The sequence below is a fragment of the Equus quagga genome, chromosome 11 (assembly GCF_021613505.1).
Source record: "Equus quagga isolate Etosha38 chromosome 11, UCLA_HA_Equagga_1.0, whole genome shotgun sequence".
Lineage (NCBI taxonomy): Eukaryota > Metazoa > Chordata > Mammalia > Perissodactyla > Equidae > Equus > Equus quagga.
In genome coordinates this window covers 41,172,221-41,195,890 of record NC_060277.1, presented here as the reverse complement: position 1 = coordinate 41,195,890, position 23,670 = coordinate 41,172,221, and the positions used below count along the sequence as shown (strand labels likewise).

The window sequence follows — 23,670 nt, the reverse complement described above, 5'->3', positions numbered from 1 at the left end:
ATGAATTATAAAGGAGAGAGACACTGTTGGTAACACAAAAAAATTGCCCTGAGAGCCAGATGGGGAGTAGCAGAGTGCCAAGTGGGAGAGCGTCCACTGATTTCACATGACTACTGGCATACGTGCTGCGGGGTTCCCATGCTTAGGCGAATCCTAAGTGAGGATAGCTAATGTTCAGATTCAGGGCTATCACTCTATAAAAGGTCAATTTCAGTCTCCCACTGATTTAGGAATATCTTAATTAAAGGTATAATACAGAACCCTTCCCAAGAGGTTACCTGGCTCAGCCCTCTTCTCTTGCCTGGGTGACTACCTAAACCAGAGGATGCAAATTCAGATGACTACAGGGGTCAAGAAAGAATGAGATGACGGAATGGTCAGGCCAGCAAAGACAATGTGGGGGAGACGTGCTGGAGAGTCTGCCACTCAACTGTAGATCCAGGAAAGCAGGAACAAGGCACATGTTTCCAGAACTTCTGACATTCAAGAAGGCCAGGAAATTGGGCAACCTATGTAAAATCACGTGCTTTTTTTAATGCTGGCAATTTATATGAATACTTCGGAAATCCCATGGGGTTGGATTTGGTCAGCCAGTTTGCATCTTCTGCTGTGCACTTTTCCTGTCTGTCAGGGGATTCTTTGTTCCTTTAAATCTCCAGGGCCGGAGGCTCCGAACCTGTCTCCTGATCCTTCTAGGGTTGTACCATTGTAGCAAGCCCAGCAGCAAGAGTGGGCAAGCAGGGCTCAGAGTCACGGCAGACAGTCTGAATATCAACTCTGCCTCTCTGTACGTGATTTTGGCAAGTCACAAACCCTCTCTGAGTCTCTATTCCTTCATCCATAAAATTGGGGAAAATTCTTCGTACCTCCTAAGATTGTTTTGAGGATTAAATGGAGTAACATGAAGAAAGTACTTGATGTATGGTATTAAAAAAAAAAGATAAAGCCCTTCTCTTCCTGTTCTCCCATCACCATTCAGCACCACCTTATTCTGCTTGTAATGGCATGTAGGTGTTACCTCTCAATCACTCTAGTGGATTCTAAGTATTTCAAGGGAAGAGATCTTGTCTGTTTTATGCCGAAATAGCCAGCACCTATCCCACTGCCTTACACAGAGGAGGCACTCAACATATACAAAATTTAATTATAATGTTGCTACGGACTGAATGTCTATGTCCCCCCCCCGCAAATTTATATGTTGCCTAATCCCCAATGTGATGGTATTTGGAGGCAGGGCCTTTAGCAGGTAATTAGGTTTAGATGAGGTCATGAGGGTGGAGCCCCCATGATGGGATTAGCCCCCTTACAGAAGAGATACCAGAGAGCTTGCACATGTGTTCGCTCTGCCGCCTCCCCCAACACCCTCCATGTGGGGAAGTCAGCTGTCTGCAAGACAGCTCTCACTAGGAACCAAAGGAACCAGCACCTTGATCTTGGACTTCCCAGCCCCCAGAACTGTGAGAAATAAACTATCATTTAAGCCGCCCAGTCTATGTCATTCTGTTATAGCAGCCTGGAGTGATTGAGACAAACGTTTAGGAAGGTCTTCCTTAAATCTAGAACCAACTGAGCCTATTTCCCCTTATTCTATCCTCTTCTAATGCTTTAATACCAATATCTATATCTATTCCTTATTTGGCTAGAATATTTTGAGACTAAATGAAAAAAAACAGGTCCAAATTAAGAATAAAATACTGAAGAATTTTCTCTTGAGAAGTATGACATCACTTTTAGGTCACTGGGGTACTCTTTGGGTACTCTGCATACCTCAGAAGAAAAAAATTAAACATAAGAGATTTCATCACCCTATTAATAAAGAATCATACTTTAATTTTAATCATACTTTAATCCTAATTTAATTTTAGCATCCTCAACTCATGTTTGCCAACTGCATGTCATTGCATGAGGTGTACTTGGTGGCTGTCCAGAATTCTAGGCAATCCCCAATCCATTTGTCCACTCTGGATTGAGAAAGCTGAGTTGTATTCATCTAGGACAAAGATTTACCACCCAAGCCTGACTCACCCGGTTTCTTTGATTTTATGCTGAAAGAATCCCAGATACCTTCAAACAATCTCAGCTTCCCTCTCCCTTGGGGGGTTTGCTGAACAATTCAGGCAAACACATTTCCTGTGATTTGGTGAGAAGCTAAAATAACTCAAGAGAAGGCCTAGTTGGTGGGATACTTCAGAATAATACCTTGAAAAGGAAGCAATGACAAGGGAAATCAATAAGAAGATATCTCTTTACAGAAGCTCAAGGGGACCACCTATCTCTCCAATAAAAGGTTTCCAATTAAGGGACTTAAGTATTCTCAAGAATACCTTGAGGATAAGTAAGCTGTAATGAGGGGCAATCGCCTTCCTGGGGCTAGAGCTTACAACAGCAACTCCTCTGCTTAGTAAGCCAGAGTGGATGTAATGCCTTGTTCCTCTGGGAAGAAACTTTCATTAATCCTCAGAAGAAAGCTCAATTTGACATGATGGGCCCTTGTCAAAAGCAGTCTCAGGGATTCTCTGTTAATCTCTGCTTTCCGAGGCTCAAATTCTGTGCTTTCCAATACAAGCTTCTCTTTAGTGTGGCTTGTTCTTTGTGCGGGTGTGCCACATCCTGAGTTGTTAACCTCCCCAAAGGGATCTAGTGTTTGCTTCCTCCAGAGCCCTAGGCTTTTAATGCTCTTGCGCCAATTTAGTTCTACGTCAAAATAACTGGAGTCTGCATACCACGCAGGTAGCATAACTACGGACCCCACAGCTATTCTATCAATGTCACCTTCCATCTCCCCACCCCTGTGCCCCAAACACACACACTCAAAGCCCCACACAGACTCTGAGGAGAATTCTTCTTGTCCCCTTTTGGCAAACAGTTCTTGTGTGAGTATAAATACCACAGCGCCTAGAGCCTAGTGCCAGGTCTGAATCACCCATGGCCCAGTGGCATCAACGTCTTCTGGTACCTGGGAATTTTCCTTTCCTGCTTTCAAGCTCACTATGCACTTAACTACTTCCTATTTCATCCCACACACCTAAGGATTTTTCTGGGTGGTGAAGTGGGTGTGGAGGGTCAGAATGCACCAGCTCAGTATACTGTTCTGCCAGAAATGTCTAGTTTTTGGTTCCCTAAACTCAATTCTGCCATATTTAGGGTCCCCTGTGTGGCCCTTTAGCTATAATTCAGGCTAGAGCCAGAAATACATTCTTTGCAGTATATGCAATAATGTTGTAACTCATACCCTAACACTGTCTCAAACAGAGAGACACTGAGTGAGGAAGAGCGGAAGGGTAATGGAGGCATTGAGAAACGTGCCCTCAGCCAGCATCAGCAAAGCACGCAGTTACCCCAAGGAAACAGTCACCTTCCTGCCCAAGGCTGCACTTTCTGCAAACAACTAAGTTTGTCCCCAATTCTGGGGAAAAGAATCTGCCTTACGTGAACTTTTCCATGATTTAGAACTGGATGAGTGCACGCTGATGTTCTGGCAGCATCAGAGAGGCAAAGATGGCAAGAAATAAAACAAGGGCACAACCACCTCACCACATCACAACTGTGGTCAGGAGAGTCACTGAGTTCTCTAACAGCAGCCAAGAGAACAGCCACAGAAAACAGCTCCAGCAGCCGACCTGGAGGCCTTGTCCCTGGGGTATCCTCTGATCTCATTACAGCAGTCGACACTAGTCCTCACAAAACAAACAGAGGAAATTTATGCCTGTGGAGAACTCCAAATTCCTTGTTTAACGAGAGTTCCAGCTTCTGAGACCACAGCCACCGGGATGGGGAGGATGTCTACTTTGCTCCAAAGAAAGAACTGTCGTCACTGCCTTGCCCTCTTTCTGGGGCTGATACAAGGGCAGTGACCTGGAGAGAGCCACTGACCTTGTGGCCTGGGCTCTCCGCTCTGGTCCCTGAAGAGAAGTTCCCTTTCTTCTTATGTCAACATCCCTAAACTCAGTCAGTGGGGCCATTTCCTCTTGAACAGCTCTGGGAAAGTCACTACAACGCAGCATTGAAGGGTTCCACCTGCTAAGGCCAGAATTCCAAGAAAGAGACGGCTCTGTGTAACAAAACTTTAGGTCTTCTGGTGGGAAAAACTTTCCCCTAAAAGACCCTTGGCTTAAGCCTTGGAAAACTTTACTTAACTTGGGGTTCCCACTTTCAGCGTAAGTGGCAAGAGGGAAAACGTTATTTTATACCCTTTAATTCAATCTCAGAAGTAACTAAGGCAGAGAGTGGACTTCCAATCCAAAATAAGAACAGAGCAGTGGTTCTGAGCTGGCGATTTTGCCCCCCGGGGGACATCTGCAATGCATGGAGACACAACTGCTGTCAAGACTCGGGGAGGGTGCTACTGGCATCTAGTGTGTAGAGGCCAGGGATGCTGCTAAACATCCTACCACGCCCATCACAGCCCCTGTAATAGAATTACGTGGTCTAAAGTGTCAACAGTGCTGAGATTAAGGAACTCTGATGCAGAGGGAACACTCAAGGCTGTGAGTAGGTTTAAAATAATGACAACTCTTAATCACATTACAATAATGTTGATATCATGCAGTCAAAATATTCACAATTAACCACCACAAAAATTTACCAGTTCTCTCTTCAACTAAAATAAATGAAAACTGCCTTTTAACTACACAGAGGAAGATCATTAGATTGGCCTGGACAACAGTGGAGCAGCTTCAATATTAGACTCTATTATCAGCAGCACTGTGAGTGCTGTTTATTCCAGGTCAAGGTGTGATCTGGTGCTTACTATCATATCATAATTCAGTGGTAAGTACCAACAGAAGGAATTTATAAGTTCCCTGATTACTAAAACCGTACATGTAACCTGAGTATATCCAGGTCTGGAAAAAAATGGCAAAATATTTCAACTTTTAAAATACCAACAAAATATGAAGAACCGTTGGTGGCGTTGACCTACATTCTAGGGAAGCTAAAAAAGAAAAAATAGCTGCACAGTAGCGCCCTAAACAAATGCACAACTGCAGAAGTGTATCATAATGAAAATAATGATGGTGCATATTTTGAAATTCTCCCATTTCTAATTTTCTGTACCTGTTTCAAAATACTCCCTTTTCTCTACATAGCATACTTTCATTACATCTGATGTAAGAATATACACTTAGATAACCCAGTCATTACTCTCTCATGAACTCTCTTATTCCAGCAAAAGAAGGAAAAATCCCCTCCAAGTACAGTTAGTGCATGTAAGCAAGTTTGAAGGAGGAGAAGAAAATGAATTTCATGAATGAGCAGGAGTCAACTTTTTAATGGAATGTTTTAAAGGCTTGTGGTATAAACAGTAAACAAAACTGATTCACTAAATGTTAATACTGTTTACCATGATGTAACAGTTAGGCTTTTTTTTAATGTTCCAAAAACTAGAGGAAAATGAATACTGTGGTAGGGAAAATGATACCTTCCTTGGCATTTCAAAATCATTGCTCAATTCCCCTCGAGCGAGGAAGCCATAGTAATGACTTTATTTTACCTACCGCAATTATGGTACACCTCGAAGTAATTCTCCACAATATCCCACTTTCCTCCTTCCACTCAAGTCCTGCTCAATAATCTCTGGAAACCATTAACCAAGAGTCCTGTTCCAATTTTCCTCTCCGCCCTCCCCTGCTGCCTCAGTCATGCTGGAGTCAGGACAAAGCAAACTTGTCTTACATCACAGAGCAAACTCATTTTCTAGAAACCGTCCTGTTGGTAGTTTACCGCTACTGGAACTCAACACTGTCAACAGTGTGGTCTTTGTGTGGTGGGTGTTGTTTAAAAAGAATTTTTTTTAAAGTTTCCCCACACCCCGTTCCTCTTTTAAAGACAGGCAGCAGTGTGCGGCGCCCTTCCAGCCTGGCTCCACCCTGCTGTGTAAACTAGACATTACCTTATACACAAATGAATCTACGGCATTCCTCAGTCTAGCTGCCTCGCTGCAAATTCCTACGCTCCCCAGCAGCCACAGCAGCACACACTCCCCCTGGCTGCCCCTCCTCTTCCCCCACCCTCCTTTTTTTTTAATTTCCACTGCCTCACTGTGTTTTTGTGTAAATGATCTCACATGACTCAACAAATCCATCTGCCTGAAGCAGGCCAAGTCTGGAGCCCTCCCAGGAGGGAGGAAAAGAATTGCTTTGTGGAAAGGACCTGGAGCTCTGCCCTTTCTCTGGCTCGAATTACCCGCCTGTCAGGCCTGACGGATTTGGCTAAAAATAAAAGGAAGCGGGCCGTGAAAAGCAGATGAATGGGCTCAGCAGTTCCTTAGATAACACAGGCCTGCTGTTGCCCAAAGCTCCCCAAACAGAAACTTCAAATGCGGGCCTGTGAGTGCCGGAGGTGGCTTCCAGGTGAAAGGGGGCTGTCAAGTCGCGGGAGGCGGGGAACATGGCCTGTGGTTTAGATTTCTGTTTCAGAACTTTGTGGGTGTGTGTGTGTGTGTGTGTGTGTGTGAGAAAGAGAGAGAGAGAGAGAGAGACAGAGAGAGAGAGAGAGAGAGAGAGACACGGAGGCTCTTGTATAAAAAGGTTCTCAGAAAAACAGTAGAGTTCAGTGGAGTGAAGGCTTGGCTTGTAAAAAAAGAAAAAAAATGTTGTTTCCACTACAAAATTACCCTTCTCCCTACCTCCCAACACCAGACATTTTAAGCCTCCCGATGATGTCACTTCTGCATTCAGGGCCAGCAAAGAGCTAAAAGTCCTTCTTGTAAGTGTATGCCCAGCGCCCGCAGTGGGTATTAAGCACTTAGGTTGGCAATGTAATGACACACTGTAACAATCTGTAATATGAAGCAGTCAGCAAAGCCCTGGCTCTGAAAGCTCTTTCTCCGACCATTAACCATATGTTTGGCTCCTCGGATAGCCAAGCGGGTGTTCCAGTGTACCATCTGGTTTCTATCCACACAAGCAACTGCAAAGCACAGACTGTCTCCCTCTGGAGCGGCGTGTTTCTTTTTCTCTCTTCTCCGCTCTTCCCTTCCCCTTTCCTCCTCCCACCTCCTTGGGTTTCCTCTGCTAAAGAATTTTCTGCCATTCATCACGTGCAAAGAAAACTTTACCTGACATGGCAGCGGCAGAGCCATTAAGCATGCACAGCTGTATAGTAAACACGCCAGAGAGCCGTTTACCATCCGCCGAATCCATACAGCACGGTCTCTACCCGCTTCCTCATCTCCTATTGAGTGCTGACACTTGATCCAGTATGTTAAAAATAGGTACATTCTTGACAGATCCAGGGGTTGTTGTGGTGCCCTTCACACTCACTTCATATTCTGGGAGTGGGGCTTTAAAACACACACACGCGCGCGCACACACACACACACACACACACACACACACACGCCCCCTAAGTTTGCCTCCGCATTCAATCTGCATGACATCAGTCTCTCACAGATGACATACCGACTACAAATAACCAAGTTAACTAACGGATTCTATTGCTTTTTCTGCCCTAAAGGATTCCATCCCAAGTGTGTATTTTTCCTTCTTTTTTTCCAAAAGAGCCCAAACTGAAAGAGAGGACACTTCAGAAGAATTAAGAGCATACAATCACTTTCAACAAATTGATAATTTGCCAATTTTATTTACATCTGCATTTTAATAGTATAATGACATGGAACATGCTATCAGAATTCATAGGATTTTCTTACAACGTGGCCAAAGGATTTATCCCAGATTTTTTCCTTTACAGGATTTAAGATACTTTATAAGTTTTTAAAGATTTATGATGAGATATTTGATAAACAGAAACGAGGTCATTCCCCCCCCCCCCCCCCCCCGGAGTCCCCACAAGAATAACGTATGCATTACCAACCCATCGTACCGCATTAGGAAATTAAAGTTAATTCTTTCCCAAACCTTTAAAAGAAAAATTGGTTTCTCACATACCAAGAACAAAAGGAAGAATATCATTACAAAGTGATTAAGCAGAATGTCAGCTTTTATCCTGGCGGAGCTATGGAGGCCCTGTCGGGGGACTACTGTTTATTCAAGCTAACAAGGATGCCAAGGAGGCCACTACCTGCGCGGACTTCTACCCACTGCCCTTGTCAGTCCTCATTTCCATGATCTGAAATAGGTCTTTTGTTAGCTATTTCCACCAATAAGAGACATTAAAATTCTGCTGCATGTAGGTTTTAGAGAATGACAGAAAAGGTAACTTTTAATTTCCCAAGACTTAGGAAATTGTCCTCAGAAAATGAGTTCAATTAAATGCTGTTTTTGATCCCAAAATCATAGTACAAACTTAAGACTACATTGCCTTTACTCACAATATCATTAATAAAAGGAAAGAAAAATCATCAATTCAAAACCTCAACATTTTCATAGTTAACTACCTAGTTCCTTAAGCAGAATCAATTTATTATAAGGTATTTATGCTTTTCATAAATACTGGTGTCCAGGCCCTCCTCGTCGAGCTCTATAATACCAAGATCCCTGGGGGTGGGCCTGGCCATCAGTAATTTTGAAAGCTTCCCAGAGGTAGCTATTGCGAAGCCAGACTTGAGAAGTCTTGTTCTATGTGAACTCGAATGATACTAGAAACCTCCTCATCAAAACCAAAATGAAACCTTTGGAATGGAAATGTAAATGAAATTTAGGATTAAAACAGTGGCTTCCAAACTTGTTTAGAAGTGGAATCTTCAATCAAACAAAATCTTATTTGGAATCCCTGTAAACAAAAGAGTAAAAACAATAATTTATACCACCATTTTACACTTTTGGTCTGTATGACATCCATGGATTTCATAAATCCAAATACAGAATTTTTAATCAGTATAAGTTGACCAGGGAGAACAAAGTGGTCATTTTACTAAACAGAAAAATGTGAAACTGGAGTTCTGGCTGAAAGGTCCAGTGCTGTCCACCTCAGCATCCAATTTTCTCCACGGCCAATGGGTTCAGATAATCAAGGCCGGATGCAGGTAAAAATAGCAGTGCGTGCAGAACAATGAAATTAATGCACACATTAATTTAATAAATGTCAATTAAATGTCCAGTTCGCACCAGGTACTGCCCTCAGGGGTCACGAGAGGAATAAGTTGCAGCCTTTTCCCTTGAGAAGCCTAGTTAAGAGGACAGCTAATGGCAGAAGAGCAAGACAAGCACGATAATGGAGGCACCAAGAACTTGCCACCCAGGGAGGAGATGCTAATTCTGTCTGTGGAAACAGGGCATAACCTCACCAGCATGGGACAATTCAGTTAGGTCCTAAAAGTCTGAGTAGGACTTTTATGGCTAAGAAAGAAAGGGGAGGACATTTCAGAAAGAAGAAACAGAATATAAAAAATAAAATAAAACCCCATAATATAAATAAGCTTGGTGAGTTTGGGGGATTATGAGAAATTTACAAGTGGGCAGGAAGGGCTGGGATTCGAGGCTAAAGAGGCAGCTGAGGCCAGGCTACAAGAAACTTTAAATGTCATGATACAGCTTAGACCAGCACTAACCAACAGAAACATAAGGTGAACCATACCTGTAATTTCAATTTTCTAGTAGCTATCCTAAAAAAGTAAAAAGAAATAGGAGAAATGAACTTTTACGATATGTTATTTAACTCAATCTATCTAAAATACTGTAACTTCAACATGTAATCAATATAAAAATTACCAATGAGCTATTTTACATTTTTTCCCTAAGTCTTTGATAGAGGGTGTGGATTTTACACCTACAACACATCCTAATATGGACTAGCCACATTTCAAGAACTCAATAGCCACGTGTGCCTAGTGAGACTGTATTGGATAGCCCAGATTTACACATTATCCTGAGGCAAGGTAGGCCAAAGGAGTCGCTGGGCTTTGTTTTACAAGGAGACAAATACAGCAACAACGCAGAGTCGCAGAGGGAGGACTGAGTCTGGGACAGGCTTATGAGGCTGTTTCCAGAATTTAGGCCAGGGATGAAGAGAAGGATGAGGTTTGAAACCAGAGCGGCAGGCCTGGCATGGCAGTAGGATGGCATGGAAGAGTCGGAGTCAAAGAATTCAGGAAACTTTAAATGACTGTACATGAGGGATGAAGGAGAAAGAATCATGGAACCATCAAATAAGTTTTGGTGTTTTTTTTATAATTTGTTTTTTTCTGCTGAGGAAGATTTGCCCTGAGCAGACATCTGTTGCCAACCTTCCTCTTTTTTTGCTTGAGGAAGAGTAGCCCTGAGCTAACATCTGTGCCAATCTTCCTCTATTTTATGTGCGTCACCACCATAAAACGGCTGACAAGTAGTGTAGGTCCACACCTGGGATCCGAACCCATGAACTGGGATTGCTGACGTGGAGCATGCTGAACTTAACCACTAGGCCACTGGTTCCAAAATAAGGTTCTTTTATGCTAAAATTTGTGCTTACTGTGAAAAGTTACTGTGTGTTTAATCCAAGGTTGCATAGTTTTCTTCAAGCTTGCTTCCCTCCGCTGTGCAAGGCAATGTTTAATAAACACACGCTGAGGACCCACCATATGCTAGGCAACGCCAGGCATCGGGGAAGCAAAGCTGAATGAGACACAATCCTTCCTTTCAAGGGGCTCAAACATGGTGTGGGAGCCAGAACAACAAATTGAAACAAAGCGTTAAGTGCATTAACAGAAGGATTGCAAGGTATACAAAATGTTCCATAAAGTATAACTTCTATTTCCTATAATATATTCAGTGGCACTTTTGAGATAGCAGAGTGCGGGGCTTTCAGATAGAAGTAGGCTTATTAACTGACTTTTAAAAGTGATCTAGCGTACAATTTATGCTGTGTTTGTATTTGGTTGCTGTGTATTGAGAAAACATGCTGATATTTCACAGGTACACAGACACCACTTGCTATCCGAATCGCTGCTCTCCAACTCAGGCACCAAACTGACTGAGACAAGTTTTCAGATGAATCGCTTGTTAACTGCTGCTCTTACTACTTACTATCTGAAACTCAGAAACGAGACTGACATGACTAACACTCTCCTTTGCTTTTGGAACTCAGTGTGGGAAATTTCCATATCCAAATTCTGGAAATGAGTGGATTGGAACGGCAAGGGATAGTTACTGATAACAGTTCTTTAGTAATGTTATGCTATGCCTCAAACTAACCAAAAATTTTGGTAAAAATGCAGTAGTTAATATTTTTTTAATTTAAAATTTTAATCACTAATGATAATCTGCCAACTACTTGATGTCTTTAAAACCCAGTCAAAGAGCATCCAAAAGTAGAGTGGGTACACAGGACCTTATAACAGAATAAAGGTCACTAAGCGATGTGTGTTGTGTTCATGTATTGTACAACTGGCCATTAATCCACGCAGAAGCCCACACTCGTTGGAGGCTCCCAATCCCTCCCTGGCACGTAATCAAGTGTGCTGAATAAAAGGAGGAATTCTCTTCTTCAATTTACCATCAGGGTGGAATCTGAGAAACACTGGTATAGAACTTCCTGACCAACGGCTCATTTATAAGAAAATCAAATACATAAGCCAAAACATTGGAAAACCCTCAATTTCAAGGTTAACTTGACAGTCCAATTCAACACACTGGTGGTCCCAATGTGTTAAAATTTGGTACATAACACTTTTAAGCATGCATTTTTTTTTTTTACCATGGTTATAAACATTGCTTAAAATATATTAAAAATGAAACGCAAGCTAAACATTTGCAGAGCCCCTCAAGCATCTCCAGGGAACTTCTGCAGACCAGTTTGAAGACCACTGGCTTAGGGCCTTTGAGGTTAAAATGTAAATCTAAGAGCAATACTTTGGTGCACCTACTATTTAAGGATCATTAAGTCATTCCCAAACTTTAGCCTAAGGACAGATACCATCCCTCATTATCCTAAAGAAGTGAAGCTGAGAAACAAAACTGCAGAAGGCGTTTTAAGATTCTCTAGTAAATTAGAATTAAAGAGGTTAGGACCCAAACCTGAGACAGATTATTCATTTATCAATGTTGTTCACTCACTAACTCACTCAACAATATTTACTGATCACCTGCTACGTGCTGGGCACTGTCCTCTTAAGATTTGGGATACATCAGTGAAGAAAACAGATAAAATCCCCAACGTTTGCGGAATTTACAGTCTAGTCGGGGGAAACAGACAATAAAAAAATAAGAAACATAAAGTTATGGTTGTTATAAGGTGATAGGTGCGCTGAAAAAAACTGACTGGCATCAGAGGAATTGGAAATGGGGTAGAGAAGGAAGGCTGCAATTTTAAACAGGATGGTCAGCATGGGTGAGAAGCTCAAAGTGGATCAATGACTTAAAGGAGGTGAGAGGTAAACCAAGAGGAGATGAATTAGAGCAGGGGGTCTCAAAGTGGGGTCCCAGGGCCTCAGCATCACCTGGAAACTTGTTACTGGCTTAAAAACACTAGAGGAGGCCCCATTATTCTGTTTTAACAAGGCTGCCAGGTGATTCTGACGCACACTAAAATTTGAGAACCACTGCCCTGGAGGAAAGGCCCTAGAGTCAGAGCAGGCTAGAATGTTCTACAGAAACAGGGGTGAAACTGGGCTCGGAGGCGAAAAATAGGGGTGAAACCATGAGGAGAGTGGTGAGGATAAGGAAAGAAGGGCCAAGGGCACCCAGAGCATGCACAGCTTCACACTGAGACCTACTCCAAGTGAAATGGGAAGCCACAGAAGGGTTTTGGGCAGAGGTGCCACATGGCCTGACTTATATTTTAAAAGTTCAAGCTGGCTGTTGTACTGAGTGGAAGCACTACATTATCTGCCTCAGGAGAAGAGTCCTTAACTTCTAAATTCCACTTTGGGCGGTGGTGTGCTGCTAAATCTTGAAAAGCTGGCTCTGACAGTGAAGAGATCAGATTTGTAGCGTTTGCCAATTTCCATGGTGTAAATACTCCCACCCTGGCTGATTTCAAGCTGCCAACGTGACTCACTGAACACGGAGTTGTGAAGAGATGTGTGCAATCCACGCACAACACTGACTTCTGGTCCCAATGTCACTCATACCATTGAGGACATTTAAAAATGACAGGGAATTTTGTAAATCTGACTGAAAATGTTAATGTTATTTCAGAAGTCTATATAAACGTAGTGCATTCTCCTGCCATATTACTGTTAATCACATACAGATCCCAATTCCTTAGAAGTTAACGTAGAGACAATATATTAACTTCATTTAGAGAAAACCTCATGAGCATTAAACTTCAATTTCCTTTAGTCAAAAAATCTATTTAGCTTTTTGCTGGGGTTCCTTTGCTATTGCATTTTTCCTCCAACTAGAATTAATATCTTGGACACTCAGCACTAATTGGGATTTGCCATGTAGACTATGCTGGGCTGCCACTCCAAGAGCTCACATGAATCCTGGGCAGGGCATCAAGGAGTGTGTGAGTGTGTGTGTGTTACAAGAACAAAAGTTTGCATTTATCTGAAGATGAAGTGACGTCTGGATAAGGCCTGCATCCATTTGATTTGCCATTAAGAAACTTTCCTTAGCCTCACGGAATGACCCTACTTCTGTCAATCAGGGCAGACTTTAGTGTGTGAAAAATATTTTTTAAACACAGCACCTTCTATGAAGAAAAAGACACTCTATAAACTCCTGACAAACAGGAAGTGTTTGCTACTGTCAGGAATACACGCCACACATTCTCCAGTCTGCACTATCCCTCAGCCGTGTCCCACCCACACTCAGACCCCAGCCGGCCGGATCAGCAAGTGTGCACCAGCTCGCACTCCTGTAAAACAATGGGGTCTTTCAGGCCTCACGATCTTGTGAAGAAACAAGCTGAAACGTCATGGGAAAAATTAGGAAATATCAGAGGAAAACAGCTCACAAAATGAGGGGTGGAACCACTGGCTCGCATGTTCTAATTCTTGAACAAAGAGAAACCACCGGGCCAGCCCCCTGCCTGCTCTGACCCTTCCATTTCAAAAGAGAGGCATCCTAAGCCCCTTTTCTTTTCTTGAGGATTAACAGCAACAAGACCTAGACAAGACATCAGAATGAGACATTTTTAAACCTAAAGGAGCAGAGTTAATTTCAAAAGCTTTTCCTTCAAGAAAAACCTAATAACCAACTCAAACTACCAGGCTTGTTCAGTGATCCATAATACCAACACAATTACAGACCAACTGGACTTTAACAACTGCAAAAAGCAAAACAGAAACTCCTTCTAATATACCATATTTTTTTAGTTCTTTCAAAGTATTCTTGCTATTAAATTTCACACAACTAACTCCACCTCCACAATCCTTCCTCATTACCTGCCATCCCAGTTTATACCTTTCACATGAGCCTAGCTAGCTGGCCTAGCAGCCTGCAACCCTCCATTCTCTATCTCCCCCAGCCTCTGCCAAAAGCTGTTCCACTTGCAAATTACCTGCCTCGTCCTACCCACCAAACAACATCTCTTTTGCCTTAAAAACCTCAGTTTAAGACCTAGTACCTGCTGTACAATGAATTTCTAGATTAATCAAGTACATTTATTTGCAAAACGCCAACAAATTTATCCTTCTGCTTTAATATGCTTTTATAATCCAACTATGTTTTCCAGTTGATTAAGTTAATCTAACTTTTCGTAACTCCCTGAGGATAAAGCCAGAGTCAATTCTTCCCTATGTGATCTCCAACTTTCCATCATATTGCTATCTGTAAGATCTTATCAACTGTTAAGCACTACAGGCACGTCAGCTGTTGTCTCCCAATAGTGAACCTGACGGTCAACCATTCTGGGAAAAGAACTCTAAGTGGTTTACTATTAGAAAGCATTACGCGGAAGAGGTGTTTATTTTGCCCTTGGAAGAAAAAAGCAATGTATTAAAATCATAAAAATGTTTTAAAAGGTAAAACAATTTAAAAAGAAACACATCACATAGTGAAAATAGGAGAGTCCAAAGAGGCCGTATAGTATCACTCCAGCATCACCAAGAGCCTAAGCCTAAGAACAACCTTTGGGGAGAAATCATCATTTGACATTGAGGTAGAATTCCAAGTCAGGCATCCATAGTTTCTAAAGATCCCCAGGTGATTCCAATGTGCATCAAGGTTTTGGAACCACTGTCTTAGACTCTGCTGGTGGAAGTTTTCGCTCAATGAGGAAAGAGCACAATAACTTATATTAAAGATGGTAACAGTGATGAGTCAAAGTTAACTGTGACACTCTGAAGTGGGAATAAAAAGTCTCTCCTTTGATCATCATAATGTGATCTGTTGCACAGTCTTTAAAAGGCTCTAAATGAACTTGTGGTTTTGGGATTTAGATTAGGAAAGGGAAACTAGGCACGATGGTAGGTACAAGCCCTGATAACAACAATAATAACTGGAATGTAACCCATTGTACTGTCAAGTTACTCAGCTTTACAGGAAGCAGCCTGGATACAAGGCCCAGGTCAGTCATCTGCTGGCTAGGGGCCACAGGCAATGACCGAACCACATAATCCTAGTGTTCCATCTGGAACAGTGGTTCCCAACACTGGCTACTTATTGGCACACTCAGGTGCAGGCTGCAACCCCAGAGATTCTGACTAGTCTGCAATGCGGCCCTGGGATTCATATATTTTAAAAGCTCCCCAGGTGACTGTTACGCCATATGAGTGTGGAGAACCACCAGCAGAGAGATTCTGAGAAAGGGCTTTGAGGCCATACCACTTGGGTTCCAATCCCTGTTCTACTAGTTACTAGCTATGGCTCAGTTTCCTTATTTGTAAAAATGGAGCTAATGGATAACACCTCCTTTGTTGGGAGGCTTAACTGACAATCCAGTTATCTACCTTATTGGATTACAGTGAGGATTCGGCATAACACCTGATACACAGCAAATGCTCAATTTTATACCTATCACATACATTCATATATGTGTGTGTATCTGTTGTAAGGATTAAAGGGCATGACGTATATAAAGTGCTTAGCACTGTCTCCATATAGAAATGCTCAGTAGATATTAGTTAAGCTGATACTGATGACAGTGGTAGTAGGAAAACTTACTGGAACTGGCTGTCTTCTGTCTGGAATTTCATTGCCCAGCAGCCTTTGTTTCAGAAAACCATAATCATAAGACCTAAAAATTATGGGGATGGGGAGGAATTCTTTTGCTCTCTCCTAGTTATTAGGCGACCGGGTCCCACTGACCATGGAGGGGTAGTTCTACTGCAAAGTAACCATGGAAATGTGGGATTAATGGCAAAGAAGAGACATGTGGACCCGGCCCTGCCCCACATGACGATAAACAGCAGAACCTGACAGCTAGAGGAAACCCGACCCCCTCATTTCCCAGGGGAACCCAGAGCTGAAATGTTTTCTCCCAAGATCACACTGTTAGTGGCAGAACTGGCATCAGACTTCAGAACAGAGCTCTTTAGTTTCTAGGTTGCTTCTATTGGTCATCCCCAGTGAGGAACACTTCTGAGAGGCACAGTATCCTATGGAAGACATGGTACTTGGGGCCAAGGCTAACGTGAGGTGAGGAATGTGGTACCCTGTTTCCAACCACGTCCTTCCTCACTCTGCCCAATTCCCTTCCCTGGTCCAAATTCCACACCCCACAGGCCATTTCCAGCTGAGATGGAGGATACAAAACACTAGAAAGCAGCTGTGGTTTGCTTTGCAGCCAAACTGTTTACTTGGGAATGTTCAATTCCACTTTTATAACCTAAAACAATTATAAAAAGGGTTTAATTTCCCAAATTTTCACTTAAATGTTCAGGGATGTACATATATTAAAGGATACTTGCATATTTTTTAATCCACTGACCGAAGACAGGAAATCCTGTCTTTCAGCTGCTGAGTCTCAGCCCATGCTATCTGAATATTCTCTCTGACAAATGAGACCTTGTCCAGGTTCTGAAAAATTTAAATATTCCCTCAATGTCATTTGTACTTGACTTTAGCAATATGACCAAACTGCAAATTCAAACACCATTTAGTAAAGGTACAACATTCACATCCTGTTACCAATCCCCCTCCAATTCCAAGACAGTGACCCTGGGCTAGAACCTAATCCAAAAGATTACAAAGCAACAGCCTGATGAGTTGTCATGGCAACCACTAGATGTCAGATATCCCATGTCCCAGGGCTGTAAATTCTCATTTTTAGCCTACTCATATCTTACTATTTCATGTATAACAACCAACTAAAATGCAATTTGATATGTCAGCTGCCAAACATAATAAAAGATGCCACTCGCTATTATAGCAAATCATAAAAGATTTCTAGTTGCTTCTGTTTTCAAAGACACAGCAAATCACTGTGTATTCTAAGTCCATTGGGCTGGTCCTCAAAGAGAGGCTATTTAGCCAGACTTCCTCCATTTTTAATTAGTCAATATTTAAGAGAGCCTTGGAGATGAAAAGAACTCTAGTGAAAGCTAGGCATTATTATTTTCTCAACAGGAGGAAATGCACTGATCTTCAAACTTTCAATAGACACAGTATATTTGATCCAAAAGAGAAAATACACACAGACACACACCCTGACTGTGATCCAAGCCTTTTGAGGGCATAAATATACAACAAGGGTGCCTTGCAAGACTTTCAATTCTTTATAACTGGAGAAGAGAGAAATATGTATTACTGAATTCCAGGTAATCCAAACATCTTGTTTTAATCAGTTTTGTTATGGGCTGAATTTGTCTCCCAAAATTCATGTGTTAAAATTCTAACCCCCAGCACCTGACTGAATTTGGAGACAGAGCCTTTAAAGAGGTACAGGTTAAAACAAAAACCAAAAAAACAAAGAGGTAACGGTTAAAGGAGGTCACTAGTGTGGGCCCTAACCCAGTATGATGGGTGTTCTTATAAGAGATCAGGACACAGACACAGAGGGAAGATCACGTGAACTCTGGAAATCTACGAGCCAAAAAGAGAGAACTCAGAAGAAACCAACCATGTTGAAATCTTGATCTTGACTTCCAGCCTCCAGAACTGTGATACAGTACATTTCTGTTGTTTAAGACAGCCTATCTATGCTATTTTGCTATGGCAGCTCCAGCTAACGAATACAAGTTTCTGCCCTTTTCACACTCTGTGTCAGTTCACCAGGAGTGGCCTTTTTCTCGGGTATAATGGGGCCAAACTTACCTCTGCAGGTCTCTCTCCCTGCCTGCCTTCACCTGTGGCCCAGGTGGCTTCACTAAGCACACACAGAGCCAGGCTGAACTCTAAGACAGTCAGGAGCTCTATGAGTTGGTTGACGCCAAGAGAACGCTCTTGAAATTCCCATTAGCTAAAAAAGCACTAAAATCACCTCTATAAATAGTAAAATTGACGGCAAAGTTGTGTGTTTATTTTTATTCTCCCTGCTTATCATTTAGCAGAAATGCTAAAGAGAAAAGAAATGTCCAGGAGACGAACAACAGGCCCAGAAGGAAAAAGAAATGAAGACATGGATAATACACAAATCAGATTATCAGTCCTGAAATAATCCAGAAGTAGCCATATGATAAATCACACTATGCGGGTTTTTTTAATCCTAAAAATAAGCAGACTGTAGAGAGGTACACAACGGCAGGGCTGCAAGCCCACGGCTTTAAAGCAACACTAACCAATACCTGTACAGAGCTGAAAACTATTTTTCTGCTAAAATTCTAAGAGAACTATTCTCCTTTTGGGTTTTGAAAATTAATTTCCACTAAACTCTCTTTCTGTCTTTACAATAGCTGCCACAAAGTTCAAAACCACATTTATGGTTTGACTCCAGCAAGTCCATAGATGGTCTTCCTGGTATCTTTTATTAATTCCTAGCCTCATTTTCTTACTTTTTGTTATCGGCTTTAATAGGGTGTCTCTTTGGAGACAAATTATATCCTTTCGCAACAATGTGGGGTATCATTAAAAAGATAGCCTTCCAAAAGCCTCAAATATTTATGGGTGCTTCTCTTCCAGAGCATCTCTTTGATCCGTGAGATGGGAGATTTCATGCTTAGATGAAAATTGGTTTTAGTTCATGGACAAGCTAAAACAACATCAATTTCTCATACCTGTTTTAATCATAATTTGAATTATAAGCTGAAAGAGAGAAGAGAGCTATGCTAGGAAGCTGGGACCATGATGAAGAGAGAAGCCACCCTTGAGCGTTTGGAGGCTTGCATTCATGATGTCGGCCAGCACCCAGAAGACACACAGATTTCCTGTGGCAAAGTATTTATTGTACTACCACCCAATCCTTTCTTCCATGTGAGTGTTGCTACAACAGAGCTACACCAAGCCTGCCCCAGGTACAAGTCTTCAGCCTGTTTGGATGGATCTTGTCTGCTTCCATCTGCCTGTGCACACAGGCTGCCAGCCCTGCTCTACCTGGAGTAAAATTTACTTGGCTACTTATAGTGGTGGCTTGGTATTACATAGATGTGGGTTTGAATTTTGCATCCTTTACTGACTGTGTGACCCTGGACAAGATATTAAACCTTCTCTGAGTCTCAGGTGCCTTATCAAAATTGGGATAATAAAGTCTCTCTTGGGGTTTATGCAGTGATTAAATTAAATAATAAACATAGGATCCTAAGCAAAATGTCTGGCATTATTGTCAACACTCAATAAATATTTATTATTATCATTATCATTATTATAATCATTCTCTAAAGAATAGTCGGTGGTCAGTGTAACCTCATGGTGTTTATATCTCCCAAGGCCATCAACAGGCTAATGTGAGAACTCTCCCAGGATCATCTCATTTATGTGTGATCAGAGAGAATGTCAGTCACAGCCCTATGGACCAGGCAGAGGCACCTCACCTGAGCAGAAAGCGTGAGGCCAGCCAGCTCTTCGGTTTGGAATTATACATACCCCACTTCACGCATAGCATTGACATGGTCAGAGACGCAGTGTTTAAAGACTCAGATTTCGTTTTCCTGTTAGTCTGAAGAGCCCGTCTTCTTCGGGCTTTTGCTGGCAGAGTGGCAGGATGAGAACACTCCCTGGCTCCTTATCACCACCTGCATCATCGATGCCAAGCCCACACCAGCGTCTTCTAGGCTGTGTGGACTGGGGAGCCGGTGAGGTAGTTACGTTTCCTGGAAATACAGGCAGCAATTTCCTGTGGCTTCCTCTGTTTTTGATGTAGAGATGAGCACACGTAAAAAGTAAACACATCAAGGATCAGAGCTTCAGTCAGTGGTGGTGCAAATGCTGAAAAATACTGTCATTTCCTCATAAACAGATTCAGAAGTGCAAAGTATAGGCCATCTTCCAAAGGGCATTCTCCCCACTCAGAATCTATACAGTAGGGTTGTGTGGTGACAGGGAGAGCACAAGCTCACCTTCTCTGCCGGTACGTATGTCTGTGACTTGCTGCTTGAGTTGACGAACATTTCCATGAACTGAGACCCAAGTGAGCGAGAACCAAATTTTCCATGAAGGCCAATGTTTTGCATAAACCTTAGCCTGAAAAAGCTCTGGTCGGGTCACAGGGCTTCAGTAAAGATTTCTCTAGAATTTGGGGCCTGGGCAGAAAAAGTTTACCCTCTCAAGTGGAAAGTAGTAAAATTATTAGATGAACTTAACTGTCTACATAACTATCCTGAAAGATAGTTTAGGATTAAATAAAGTCATGCACACTACATCTGGGATACGGCCAGGTTCATGGAAGGTTACCACAGGGTGTCCTTAGAACCACAACGAAGCAAAGAAAAAGATATCTTGGTCAACGATACCATAACCTGCTGAAGGAGTGGTAGAAAAAGGATGTGCCGTCCACACAGGGTTCTTACAAATCAGAGCGGACAAGGAATGGTTTTGGAGGCAGACAGCCTAGTTCCCAATTCCACCTGTGCCTTTCACTAGCTGAGTGACCCTGGGCAAGTTACTTAACTTCTCTAAACTTCCGCTTCCTCCTGTAATTTTTGTTTGTCCATCACTGGCTCCCCTTCCTATGTGAAGAGCTGCCCCTCTCCAACCACTGGGGCGCCCATCATCACAGCCAGTCACACAACACCAAGACAGCTCAGTTACAGCAGACAACTCATTTGCAAGAGTTGCTATGAAAATTAAATGAAGCAATGTAAAGCAAACACAAAAAATGCTGATTGTGTTCCTAGAAAGGTAGGTCAGCGTAGGTGCTGGAGTCTGACTACACAGGTTCAAATCCCAGCTCCCCACACAAGGTACTTCTAGGTAAATTGCGTAACAGCTTTGTTCTCAGTTTCCTAGTCCGAAAAAATGGCGCTAATAATAGTAACTACATCATAGGGTTGTGAGGATTGAGTCAATGTAGGAAAGCATTTAGAAAAGTGCCTGACATACAGTAAACATTCAATAAATGTTAGCTATTATGATTGCGAAGGGAGAGCTGTTCTGAATGCTATTAAAAACTGTGTGAAAGTCACTGATCTAGAAAGAAACACGCTTCAATAAGAAAAAGAATCATTCTTCTAGATAACCCAGCTTGATGGAAAATCCCTTAAGGACAATTAGAAAGAATTCAATTACTCATATTAGAACTTAGCGAACGCTACTATTTGGCCTCCTGAGGGAACTTACTGATCAAGAAGATGTGGTCTGAGCAAATGACCCACATCAGTTGTGCTCCCTGCTCTCCCTCCTTCTCATTGTCAAGGAATACAAGAGCATTTCACTTATTAATTAATTGGTCATAAATTTAATTATAAGTCAAATCTTGCAAGTCACGTCTCTCAAGAAAAATGAATAAAACTTTTTTTGTTCCAATGGCTATCCCCCAGGGCTATGTCCCCATGAGGACAACCCTGAACAACCAGCCAGCCTCACTCTTGTTGAAATCTAAATTAATTGCTACTCAAGCCTATTTTATGCACTGATCAAATGCAGCTTCTCCTTCACTTCTGCTTTGTGTGCAATATAACAACTAACTCGTTCATCCATTCACATAATAAACATGTACTGAGCACTCACTATGTGTCAGGGGCTGGATAAACACATGCAAGAAATAGTCCTCAAGATGCTTAGTCTAGCGAGCAAGGTAAGTCAACTAACACTAGAAAACAGAATACAGAGTCAGAGATGTACCTGAGGCACAGGAAGAGCTAGGCCTGCAGGGTGGGACCCAGAAAAAATGCATACGTTCAGCACAAAGTATGTGGGAAATCAAAAGCTTATCTAGAGCACAGGGGGCGTGGAGGAGGAAAGAGGGGCAAAGACTAGAAAGATACATAGGTCCTAGATACTCTGGGATATTAGGTGCCTTGTAAAGGAATGTGTTCTGCCAAGGAAGAGAAGTCTTTGAAAGATTTTAAGCAAAACCACGATAAAACCCAGTTTTGCGTTTAAAAAGATCATTCTGGTTGGCAGTACGGAAGATGAACAAGGGCTCATGTGGAAACTGGGAGGCCAGTAAAGAGGTTATTGTGCTTACCAGGAAGAGAAATGGTAAAGCCTGAATATAGGGGGAATAAAGGAGGGAGCAAAAACGGGAAACTCTGGGATTCCAGAAAATGGGAGGACCTGGATTCCATGAAGCTATCCTACCTCAGCTCACTGGACAGAACAGTAGATCTGTCACTATTCAACTACTTCCTGAAGGAGCTGAGGCTAGAGATTAAAGTTGAAGACTGCACGTGCTTACACGACGTCAACGGGATTTGTGAGACTGTGCAAAGCCATTCTCCATGATCCAGAAATGCCAACACCCTTATTTTAGGAGCCTAGGAGGAACTTGAAAATACAGAGAAAGCACTGGTAGGTTAAATATTCATTCCTCCTCAGCAAGCAATTAAAGGTTATTATGACCAACCATGTCTAACAGGCTTAGAGACATCCTGGCTTCTCCGTTATCCTTGAGGGCTAAATGAAATTCCCAGTGTAGCTTTATTTCCTCAGTATCTACTTCCTGCCACTTTACCTTCCAAAATGTCTTCCCTTTGAATTTAGCTAGATAAATGCCATGAGCCCTGCCTTATTGTTAACTCTCACTGAGCATGTATCTTCTATCACAAGAACATCTGATCACATCTGTTTGTTTTGTGACATTTAGGCCTTGAGAGAGGTGGGAAAATTCTCACAACAAACCAATAATTTATTTTATCTTAAATGTAAAATGCAATGGAATCCCTTCTGTAACATTAATTACGCTACAGTCAGTTTTTCTGAATGAACCTGTTAGGAAATACCGAGATCTCTAAATAGATAAGGTGTGACTTCCATTCTATTTCCCACCACATACAACCTCTGACCAGGAAGAAGGGCCACTGGAGGCTTAAGTAAATCCAGATCAGAACTCCTTCACGATGGAGACTCATGGCCTGGTGGATAACAAAGACAATGGTGGAAGACGGATAAAGGAGAACATCGAAGCTCTCATGCAGGTCCTAGAGAGACAGCCAAATGAATTGTAATTTTAAAGGGACTCTGGTCATTCTAGAAAATTCTAGAAATCACCATGTACTGAATCCCACAGTTCTCTATACAAATACTAGGAAACATTTAGGAAGCAAGATCAATCTCCTCCTTACGTATCAGTACTTAACCTGGTTCCATTATTAGTTTAAACTAAATTTATAAAACAGTGGACTTGTCCCTTAGCCAAATATATTCATGCAGAAGAAAAAAGTCATATTCTACAAGAATCTAAGGAAATTTTACATCTCACATCCCCACTGAAAAAGATATATATAACTCCATCTATCTATCTATCTATCTGTCAGGAAAGTAAATTTAATGAACTCCCTGAAACTCTCAGAGAAAAATTCTGGGAAGACACACACTGGCTGGACACATTTCAATGGTGGTTACTATAGAAACAAGTTGCTAGATTTCATTTTTG

The 23,670-nt window shown here is 42.1% G+C and overlaps 1 protein-coding gene across 4 annotated transcripts in view; it reads right to left on the bottom strand.

The window, feature by feature from the left end:
- Nucleotides 1–23,670, bottom strand: part of BACH2 (BTB domain and CNC homolog 2) — a 334,588-nt gene that overhangs the window by 260,766 nt on the left and 50,152 nt on the right. Inside the window, exon 1 of one of the 4 annotated variants that reach the window (XM_046676519.1) lies at nucleotides 7,058–7,145. The exons of 2 other annotated variants lie outside the window; for them this stretch is intronic. The gene's annotated coding sequence lies outside the window, so the exon portion shown is untranslated. Of the gene's footprint in view, nucleotides 1–7,057; nucleotides 7,146–23,670 lie in introns of those variants that run through there. One more of the 4 variants, XM_046676522.1, reaches the window with a different exon arrangement.